Source organism: Schistocerca piceifrons, chromosome 6 (assembly GCF_021461385.2).
Source record: "Schistocerca piceifrons isolate TAMUIC-IGC-003096 chromosome 6, iqSchPice1.1, whole genome shotgun sequence".
Classification (NCBI taxonomy): domain Eukaryota; kingdom Metazoa; phylum Arthropoda; class Insecta; order Orthoptera; family Acrididae; genus Schistocerca; species Schistocerca piceifrons.
The window spans coordinates 587910429-587922588 of NC_060143.1; positions in this window are offsets into that span (position 1 = coordinate 587910429).

Below are 12160 nucleotides of genomic sequence, written 5' to 3' on the forward strand. Positions count from 1 at the left end.
TGCATTTACATTGAGCTTTGCCCCTTCAGTGAATCGCACTTGAGTATATTATAACAAAAATTGTTTGAGGCAAACACATATTCGGAAAGACACCCTGTATTACAATTGGGTTGGTGCATAACTTGTAGCGTGTTTCCATAAGTTTACAACAGATACACATACCAGAGATTTTAGCCAACAACAATATGTTCTCCTTTACTATTTACAACAGTCTGCCAATGCTGGCGTAACTTTTCAGTTCCGCGATTGTAGAAAACACGTAGATATGAGGCGAAGAACTCGTCGAGCCGTGTTCGAAGCTATTTTCATCCAAAAAGGGAGCTCCTCAATGGCTGTCCGAGAGAGAGCGGAAAAGGTGAAAATCAGAGGGCGGAAGATCAGATGAGTAACGTGGGTGCGGAAGGACATCGCAACTCGACTACTGTATACTGTTTTTTGTCAGTCTACGAGAATGCAGGCGAGAGTTGTCGTGGAGCAGCCTCCCTGGATTAATGCCTTTAAAAGATCTTCATCAAATCCCGAAGGTCTTCCTGAACGTGCAGACACATTAATGCCAAAACGGCCCTCCTTAAAACGAGAAAATCATTTTGTTTCTGCGCTCTCTCCCGTACACAGGGCAAATTTTTCCGGCCGCTTCCGCCGCCTTAGCACCTCTACTGAACTCCAACAGAAGAATGTGTCGGAAATGTTCCGACTGCTCCACTTGGCACTCTATTTTTTAGTGACCGCAGCTCCACTGACTATCTCCAAATAACGAAATGACTATATGTAAACTCAAATAGCAACAGTGAACTACAAATAAAAAATGACAATCGATAAACAAACGTGTAACAAGCGGAATACGAACACGCAAACCAAAGACGCAACCTAATATGTATGTACCGGTCACGAGGCGACACGGCGACACGGCAGCACAGTGCAGCCCCTGCCCCCAGGACGGCTGCAGACGCAGAGGCAGCTCCGCGGCTCCCTCCCGCCTTTGTTTACGGTCGCCTTCTGACCGCCTCGTTCCGATGCAGCGGCCGTGGCCGGCGCACACGCAGGCAGAATCCACCGGCGGCAAGGACGTCGCGCGACGACGACAACCACCGTGCGACCCACCGGGCGGCCCTCCACACTCTGGAGCCAGCCCCCCCCCCCCCCCCCCCCACTTCCGCCAACTCCCGAAAAACGCGCTAGGTTAACCTGTCTACATTCCCTAATACTATAATCGGCCCCAACAAGATGGCTTAATGAAAATGGAGTCAGCAAGAAATGTGTCAGAATATCGATTGTAAAACTCCTTAACAATGATGTTCCCGAAGCAGATTTTTCTATAATCCCCAACTCTCAAACAAACTAATCTACTACTGTTCACTCTTAACATCACCAAAGAAATCGTTTTAGAGCAATCCATCCCGACCATGGTTTGCTCGATATCCTATTTTTATTGATTTTCCAACAACGTAACAGTCCATGAAGGTCATATGGCAATTCACGTGATACAAATAAATCGATACCATTACTGCCGCTTGTTCACAAAAAGAGCATAGGAACAGAATCCTTCGTCACATCTTGTACGAAATTACCATCCATGCTGCCACCGATAGTTCATTCTTAGAGGGCATTCATTTCACATTTATCTTTATACCAGAATAGACATGTTTCCCGGTATCGAACCATCTTTAGTCCCACTGGAAATGCTTCAGAAATCAAATAATTGGGAATTTTCGTAGTTACCTGACCTGTCTTGTCCTTAATTTCACGTAAAAGAAACTCACTGTCAGATACACTTATAATTACAACTGGATTTGTCTGTTTGCAAGATTGTTTCAGAAGATGCAAGATGCAACCAGTCACCAATAAAAGAAATGTAAAGGACTGCCTCAAAACGTGTCAGAGTCTAAGTACAGGTGTTTATCAAAACTTTACCACGCAGCTAACGTTCTACAAAATGGCTCTGAGCACTATGCGACTTAACTTCTGAGGTCATCAGTCGCCTAGAACTTAGAACTAATTAAACCTAAGGACATCACACACATCCATGCCCGAAGCAGGATTCGAACCTGCGACCGTAGCGGTCGCAAGGTTCCAGACTGCAGCGCCTAGAACCGCACGACCACTCCGGCCGGCTAACGTTCGACAAACATTGCGTTCGTGAGAACTCAGCCTTAAGGTGCTTTGAGTTGCATACGTATCCCGCTTTTCTGAGGTCACACTACCATTCGAAGAATTGTGGCTAAAACGTCAAAGGCAATATGAGAACATATTCAGCCAGAAAACTAATCAACCAACTCAGTAAAAAAAAAAAAAACTGATAATTGCTCGGCACTATACGATTTACCGAAATGTATTGGTAGCTTCATCGGAAATCACCTCAGGGTTAAAGCTGCTGCTAAATCTGCACCAACATTTTATAGTTCCAGTCCACAGTCTTGTTAGATGTTTTTATATGTATTTTTTTTTACAAGTTGACGTTAGTGAGAATGACTGTAACTGCGATGGCAGAGTGTCAAAAGAAAGGCGTTCCAGTAAAGCACTGTTTGGAGGCCCGTTTCCGCTTTCAAAACCTAAACTCTTGCCGGAAGAAGAACGCAAATTTCATTATTATTTTGCTGCGTTTGAAGCTTTTCATCTCTCAAAATACATCATGAGACTATATTGTCGTATATAATTAAGCAATGAAACTCGTATATTCAATTACGCATTATCTATGGACAGAAGATCTGTCGAATGTTCTTTTGATATGTTAGCGTCCAAATTGGCTACTTCAATAGACTGATGTGAATATACACGGTGTGATAGTTTAAGCTAGTCGTTAGTTTCATCAGTTCATACAATTTCATCATGGTGTATATTCCTTCTGTGAAGCATTCACAGGGTTCCAGGTTCGATTCCCGGCCGGGATGGGAATTTTCTCTGCCCGGGGACTGGGTGTTTCTGTTGTCCACATCATTTCATCATAATCCTCATCATTGTGACAGTGGCTGGATTGGACTATGAAAAAAATTAGGGCTTTGTGCGGGCGCTGATGACCGCGCATTTCACCACACCACAAACCAATCATCATCATCATCATCATCATCTGTGAAGCACGACGTAGAGCACTCTATTGAGAACCCGTATCGAAACCCATAAAATCAACAGCGACTTACAAACAATGCTATGGAATAGAGTAATATACTCTGTAGTTTCTGTTTTAGCCCAAGTGGAGCATTATCTATTCAGAACAAAGTATGTACGCAGTTAAATACCGAGAGGATCTGATGTTACATTACATCCAGAAAATCAGTAAAAAGATTCACGGACATTATTTATAGAAAACCACATTACACAGCTGAATGTTTTGCACGCTGACACTTGATGGCCCAGCATTGAAACCTGCAGCCATTTTCGGAGTGGTTGCATTTCTATCATGTGAAGCGATTTTCTTCAGTCGTCGTTGGTGTCGTTCTTGCAGAATCTTTTCCCGGCGCCAGCTATGTCGGAGATTTGATGTTCTGCCGGATTCCAGATGTTCACGGCACACTCGTAAAATGGTCGCACGGGAAAATTCCCACTTCATCGCTATCTCGGCGACGTCCAAACTCACTTAAATCTTGACAACGTGCCATTGTAGCAGCAGTAACCTGTGTAACAACTGCGTCAGACACTTGTTGTCTTTATATAGGCGTTGCCGATCGCAGCACCGTATTCTGCCTGTTTACATATCTCTGTATTTGAATACTCATGCCTATACCAGGTTCTTTGTCGCTTCAGTGTAGTTTGCCTCCATCATCAAGGACCGTCCACGTACCAACAAGCCTGCGAGCTCTCGGGGGAGTATAGCTTTCCCGTACTACGCTCGAGACGGGATTTGTATTTCCTAAGCGATTCAAAATTATCATCTGCAAATAAAACATCACGTCGGACACTTTTCTCTGGAAGCTCCCAACTTATGTAGGAAATTGAATGCCCGTATAGTATCCCACTCTAACGAAACTAGGGCGACAGTTAATAGATAGAGAAAGAATACGTACAGACTAAAGACTACAGAGGACTATTCGAAGTTTGCCGTAAAAATTGTTGTGTATGTCAAATATGCTACAGTATTTTTCACACAAAATACCTGAAAAGATAAATCCCTCAGTATACACCATCATAATGGAGAAAAGCGCAAGAAACTTGATTGACTGAAAGACGGGAGGTTTACACAAATTTAAGCAGGCAGCAAAAATCAACTGGACAACTAATTAGATGTATTCACGTGTCTCGTCTCTAAAATTAATAGGAATGTATATTCGTTGATATACTAACAGTTTAGAACTCACCGAAACCTCGTATCACTAAATGTAGCATGTAATTTCATGATAACACCTTCATACATGAAATTTATCTTTGTTTCGCGATAAGTAACGTTCGTATTGTGTGACATCCTAAATTTTGTGGTTTTTCTATGTTACACAGTACAGTTCTCTGTTTTTTTGGAGGCATTTTACATTGACACACACTTTCGAAATGACCGTATATAATAACAATCACTTTCTATCGTAATATTCTTTGTATCAACACCATATTACATGTTTCGTACAACGCTGAAGGGCAGCATATAAAAAGATGTGCAGATATTCTAAGAGGAAAAGCACCTGCAGCCAATCCTCGGTCCAAAATTTCATACGCTGTGACAAAGTACGGAAACCCATCATCAGAGTCTCATAGAGACAGGACGTAATGATGAAGTGAGCATAGGTGTGATTAAAAATGCCGGCGGTACTATGATCCCAGTTCTCGCAGACGTCTTAAATTTCTCTTCTGTTGGTGGTGCTCATTCTACTGAGTGATAGCGAAATCTCTCTCATCTGCTAACCTTATCCCATTATTTCATGTTCTTCTTCTGAGCAGTCAACACCTTCACACTAATTCCCCATGTCGTGTCATCACACTTTTGTGTTAAATGTCACTACTCTCATTCGAAAAGAATATAATGCGGAAATTGGTTAATGTTAATAATACTGATATTTCTTAAACTCCACATTAATGACTATACACATTGCCGTTGTCATGGTTGGTTCGAATGGCTCTGAGCACTCAACTGCTGTGGTCATAAGTCCCCTAGAACTTAGAACTACTTAAACCTAACTAACCTAAGGACAGCACACAACACCCAGCCATCACGAGGCAGAGAAAATCCCTGACCCCGCCGGGAATCGAACCCGGGAACCCGGGCGTGGGAAGCGAGAACGCTACCGCACGACCACGAGATGCGGGCCGTTGTCATGAAAAATTAAATATTGCTCCAGTAGTAAACAAATTGTAATGTTGACGCACTAAGGCCCTAATTTTGTCAGGTGAAATAGATGCATAAATGAATAAATAATTTTGTGGCTAACTGCGGACTTTATACAAATATTCATTTGAATTAGCACTGTCACGGTCATTTGCAAAATAATGGATGAAGTTAAATTTGGAAATGGACCCTAGACAACGTAACGAGGCTTTCTACAAATGTTTTACGCAATGACATACAGGTGGTTTTCGAAAATACTTCTATCCACAGAGATACAAAAGTATTCTGAATTTTTTCTCCGGTCCAGTGAAGGGAGGAAACTTTTACTTTAACGCATTCGTTAGTTGTGGGACAGTGACCGGTGCACACGCAATTTGTTTTAATCTGAAGACTTTAGAAGCTGGTAAATCTGCAAACAGTCTAAGCCGACTGCTCAGATTGTATCCTATGTCATTTTATGTAAATCAAGAGTGACAGAGGGCCTACAACACGCCCTTGGGGAATCCCAGACATTACTTATGTTTGAGTTCACGACTTTCTTCAGTTATTACGTACTGTGACTTTCCTGACAGGAAATCACGAATTCAATCGCACAACTGAGACGATAGTCCATAGGCACGTGTTTGATTAGAAGAGGCTTGTAAGGTACGGTGTCAAAATCCTCGCAGAAAACTAAAAATATGGAATCCATTTGAGATCCCCCGTGAATAGCACTCATTATTTCGTGGGAATAAAGAGCTAGTTGTGTTTCACAAGCAGGATATTTTCCGAATCCGTAATGACTATGCGTCAACGAATCGTTTTCTTCGATGTGATTTATAGCGTTCGGACACGGTATGTGTTTCAAAATCCTACTTTAAATCGAGGTTAGTGATTCTGCGGATTATTCCTATCTCCCTTCTTGAGTACTAGTGTGGCCTGTGCAACTTGCCAGTCTTCAGGTACGGATCTTGTCATCAAGTCAGAGGTTGGACATGACTGCTAGGTATGGAGGTATTGCGTCAGCATACTCTGAAAGGAACCTAATTGGTATGCAGTCTGGACCAGAAGATTTGCTTTTATTGAGTGATCTAAATTGCTTCGCTACTCCGAGGATATCTACTCAACGTTACTCTTGTTGGCAGCTGTTCTTGATTAGAATTCTGGAATATTTATTTTGTGTGGAAAGCTGTGCGTAGTAACTCTGCTTCGGCAGCACTGTCGTCAGCGACATCGCCGCCAGTATCGCGCTGTGGAGGTATTGATTGCGTCTTGCCGTGGTGGTCTTTACATACGACCAAAATCTTTTTCGTTTCCTGTCACATTTCAAGTCAAAGTTCCGTTGTGGAACTATTAAAAGCATCTCGTACTGAAGTTCGCGCTAAATTTCGCGCATCAACGGGCCAGTCCGAGAGTTTTGCTGTGGTATTCAAGTGACAGCAAGTTCTAGGTGCTTCCGATACGGCGAAAGAATAGACCACTGAGAACATCGAAACACTTATTATCTGTACCACAAAAGACCTTTTTGTGCAAAATGAACCAGAAATATAACATGAACAAGAATATATATTAAAAAAAAAGACAGTGTACGAAGAGATGGCTGAAACATTTCTAGACGATACTCCAACTGTGGGGTAAAGTGTAGTGAAAACTTAGTTACGAAATTAGTGATCAGGTTTCAGAGAGAAGCTCAGAAACGCGGAGGCTGTAGGAGGGAGCGGAAACAACAAAGGATGAATTGTATAAATCAATAAAAGCGCGCCAGGTTAGCCGTGCGGTCTAACGCACGGCTTTCCGGGCGGGAAGGAGCGCCTGGTCCCCGGCACGGATCCGGCCGGCGGACTTGTGTCGAGGTCCGGTGAGCCGGCCAGTCTGTGGAGGGTTTTTAGGCGGTTTTCCATCTGCCTCGGCGAATGCGGGCTTGTTCCCCTTATTCCGCCTCAGCTACACTAACGTCGGCGATTGCTGCGCAAAAACAAGTTCTCCACGTACGCGTACACCACCATTACTCTACCACGCGAACATTGGGGTTACACTCGTCTGGTGTGAGACGTTGCCTTACCTCCTTCCCCTATCACTCCCATGTTTGAAACAAAAAATATTGATTCACTTACGCACGCTTTGCGCGTGACCTTGAGCGGGACTTAGTCGCTGGCGCTGTGCCGGCTGGACTTTATGTCGATAAGATAAAAGATGAAACTTTTAAACATACAATACACGCGGAAAATTTTTACATGTTCTCCTGCAACTTCATATGCTTTCCTTTGCCTGCTTGGAGTATACATAACGTTTAGAACTGCTACCTGCTTCAAACGGGAGGATTCGGTCCCATCGTTTTTCAGACCCTTGCGGGCTTGGGAGTATGCGGTACCATTTTTCTGACCCCGGTAGGATTCGGGGCTGCACCCGGGGCCGAACCGCACAATAACCCTGAAACAGTGGTTCGGTGTGGGGCGGCGGAGAAGTGAAGTGGACTGCGGTAGTCGTCGTGGGGTTGGGGACCACTGCGGCTGCGACGCGGACGGAGCCTCTCCGTCGTTTGTAGGTACCCGGTTAACATGCAATATAATAAAATACAATAAATAAAAAGGTGCCTGCAGTATGTTCACGCACTGCTGCGTCTCTTCCGTTACTTTACACTACGAGTTATTTTTCTTCACAAAGCACGGAGAAGCGGCCGGTCCCGCCTGTCTTGCCAGCACGGCTGAGCTCGGCTGCCCGCGGCTCTGGCCCGGCCTCCTCCTCACGCTTTCTAGACACGGCCGCCGTCGCGCCGCGTCCGCCAGCAGCACCAGACACCGACGCGAACGAAACTGTCGAATGCCTCCGAGAACGATAGCGGTGCAATCGGGGCTGATGCTGATTACCAGGGACTGTGACAACGCCGTCATTCTCCGTACGGGTCAGTGAATGTGTGTGACGGTTGGAACTATCTGGATATCTCATTGACTCTCTTCGCCGAGATTCCTTTTCTCTTAAAACCGTCACAATACAGTATGACACGCAGCTGGTGTTAAACTCGGAACGATGGCGACAACGAACACAGTCGCATTATGAACAAAACACAAATCAAACAATGGCGGATTGAAAAATGGCATAGAGAGTGGGACGCATCCGACAAGAGTCACCGAGTACATTCTTTCCTGACGTACGCGAAAGATTACAACTGAAACGTGTCGACCCAAGCCGGTGGATGGTCCATTTCCTGACAAGCCACTGGCCGTATCTGGTACAATTAAACTGCATGGGACTAACTAACGCTGAAATGTGCGTTTGCGGAGAAACTGGGACACCAGATCGTGTCACACCGCTATGCAACACGATTGCACAAGTCAGACCTCTACAGAACGACAATGACATCACCAGAATAATACGTAATCGCGATGATTGGAACACAATAAACAACTTAGACGACGTCGTAAGGAACACACTGCATGAAGAATACAAGCGCCAAAACTCATGTGGAAGGAGACGTAGACAAGCACAAACAACACAACGAACTACTTGGAAAGATACAAGCACGACCACAGATTCCGAAACCGAGGAAGGAACCAACACACTAAGTGAACATGACTCAGAAGGGATCAACACGTAAGGCAGCCAAACCAACAACGCGTGACACTGCATGCCACAACACAGATACAAACAACACAACAGGCAGTAACAATCACACTCTAAGACTAGTAATAACGTAACGTCGCTTGGGAGGAGAAGGCTCGAAGAACTTTTCTGCTCTGGCTCCTATTCCCCAACGACATATTACATAGTGTTTAAAGTATACTCCATACAAGCAGCAATGTATTGTTCGTCTTATTATATGTAGATAGAAGTATACTCTCTATTTCTAGCTACAATGAATTAATTTTCTACATCAAACGTATTTTCTGTATAAAGTATGTATAAAACTAAAAATGTAAATACTAAGTTATTTAAGGAATAATGCACTCAAGTTGGAAAGAACTACATTGTTTTTCTACTAACAAACGTAAGTGTATTTCTCATGTGAAGCTGAATTTCATGTATTCCACGGATCAAATAGTCAGTATTTAATCTGTGTAACACCAGGTGTATGTATGTAAAATATCACATAGAATATACCGCAACTACCAACAACAGGACACACACACACACCTGCTGAAGATCACGTAGTGTCCTGACTTGCAACACTCCCAGTAATATACCAATACACACAAACACAGTAAACACACGTGGGCACAAACCATTTCAGATGAGAAAAGCTCGAGCTTCTACCGAGACCTTCTCACCTCAAATAGGTAGAAATAGGCTATTACCAACCAACATGCTACATAGGATATATTACACATCCAGATACATTATATCACTTCCCTCCACATACTGCAAATTATTTCCACCATACTCATTGTATTACATTATCCTTTTTTATTTTTCTTTCACATTTGCATGTATAAATTATATTCTCATCAGCTAGGCAAAAACAAATTGTATAGAACCACTCTAACAACTGTTAAGCACTGAATTCGCTGTAACGTTAGAGAAATTTTTATATTACGTTCTTTCTATTATTTTAAAAAAAAGCATTAATAACTGTATACCTATAGCACTGTAAAACTGAGAAATTTTTGCTGTTGGATTCAGAAGTATCCCACCCACCTTACATTTCGAGGCGGTGGGTCACTCTGTACTCTCAATGAAATAAATAAATAAGTCGCTATGCACAACTGTCTTGCATCTCGTTTAAACGGGCATCGGAATGTGCATAAAATCAACGCTTTTGAGAGATCCCCAACAAAGCCTCACCTGACATTTGCCTATGGCCTAACAAACGCTGCCATAAAGTGTATAGCAGGGAAACAAGAGATTTACCTAAGGCTAAGCTAAGATCGTGTCTTTCTTACAGTCTGGTTTTGTTTATGATGCTATTCACAGAAATTTTCAGACTGCAGCTCGTATATGCTTGTGCGTATGTTGAAACTTGCCAAACGCGCTGTCGCTCGGCAGTCGCATCTTGTGCTGCGTTTGGTCCGCGTTCCCACGGCAAACACGGAGCAGCACAACCTTTGCTAAACCTCGGTCCCTCGCGCCTGGCGCTCGAGCGATGCTAATTGCCTCCTCAATTCCTCACAGCTGATCACCATTCCGTCGAAGCCAAATGTGCTGGGCATGCATCGTCGGTCTACATATGGACCTCGCTGACGATCCGCCAACCAATGCCGCCTTTTGCACAACAGAATTCATGTGTCGTAGCTTGTGTGACACGAATTCCCGTACTGGTGGCGGTATACCCGCGTAATGCTCCGAATTCACAAAAAATATTCGGCCAAAACCGATTAAAGCTGTGATTTGTCTGTTTCATATTAACGAGATGGGAAACAAACACGGATAACTTTCAACGCAGTGTCATTACAGATGAAAAAACGTTGTGTGCATGCTATAAGAAAAAATTAAATATGAAATGACAGGCGACTAGCTTCTAGAATATTGTGACGCAGCTGTTCTCCCACAACACGTGTTTATTTATGACCCTCAAAGTTGATTTTCACGTTAATAACATGGAAAGAGGCATGAATAAAACGTTGTCGGTTTTCCAGCCGCGTCAATTCGAACATAATGCTCGAGCTTTCGATGGCCATCCCCGCCATCGTCGTCAGGAGTTCACTGACTGCCGGGGCTGTTACGGTCTCCCGCTTATATAGGCATGATGCCACCATCAGCAGCCAATCAGATCGATCCAATGTGGCGCGCGCGCGAATGTCGACCCGGGCAGCTATAGCGGAGCTGTTGCCCGTGTCGGCACCGGTGACGTCAGGTGGCGCCAGCGGCACGCGCCACGTTTGAAATTGCCGCTCCCGCGTCGCACATCTGCTTTCTTTCGATGTCCAACGCCCGTCCCCAAGTAGTGCTGAGTGTGTATCCCTGGTCTCTGTTGAAATTGTTGTTGTTCAAGCGAATCTCGGCCGCTTCCTTTACAACCGAGTCCCAATATGTAGTCGCATGAGCCAACACTTTTGTATTTTCCAACTGTATTTTACGTCCGTTTTCTAGGCAATGCTCCGCTATGGTCGACTTGTCGAGCTCCCTTTGTTTTATATGGCGCCTGCGGTCAATACAACGCTCCGCAACCGTGCGAATTGTCTGTCCAATGTACATGGTGCCACATTCACAGGGTACACCGTACACACCGGACACTCGAAGAGCAATGTCGTCCTTAACAGGGCGCAACATATCTCGTATCTTGGGGGCGGGCCGGAACACTGGTCTTAGCCCATGTTTCTGCAGCTGATGTCCTAACCTACCGCTAGTTGCTCCGCAGTATGGCAGGAATACAGTCCGTTTGGCCTCTTCTTCTGATTCACCAGGTGTCTCCGAGGACATGGAAAGAGGCAGATTATATGGGATTTACGTAATCTCTCTATTATACATGACACATGCAGGCCTTTTACAGATGGGTAGATACTAGTGAAAAATATTTAAGGAAAGGAAGGAGAAAATTCGTGAGCGGAGAATCTCTTAACTTGGAAGCTACCATCTAAATAAAGATTGTTGAAGGCCGCAACCTGCCACAATCGTTTGTTAAAAGCTTAGTTTTATCACTACTTACCCACCTTCAACTGCGCAGCCGTAAGTTTTTTACATAATCAATTTCTTTTGCTGTGTTGCGTGAGGACATTTTCATGTATTTAGCGTCAGTTTTTACGATTTCCAATGCCACGAATCTAACAGCTTATATGAAAGCTGAACAGCTGATGTCAATAGAAGACAGCACGAGGGAAGAGGTTATCCGACTTCTAAGCCACGCACCAACTTTTCTTCCTCGTACGAGGGTGGCCATTTTTATGCGGCGGCTCCATCAGGGGCTGGCGGCAATCAAAGAGGAGAACGCTTACGGCAAGGCGTCCGCCGTGCGCCGCCCACGGTCTTTGTACCCGGACGCTCGCTCAAGTGGAGGCTGTAACG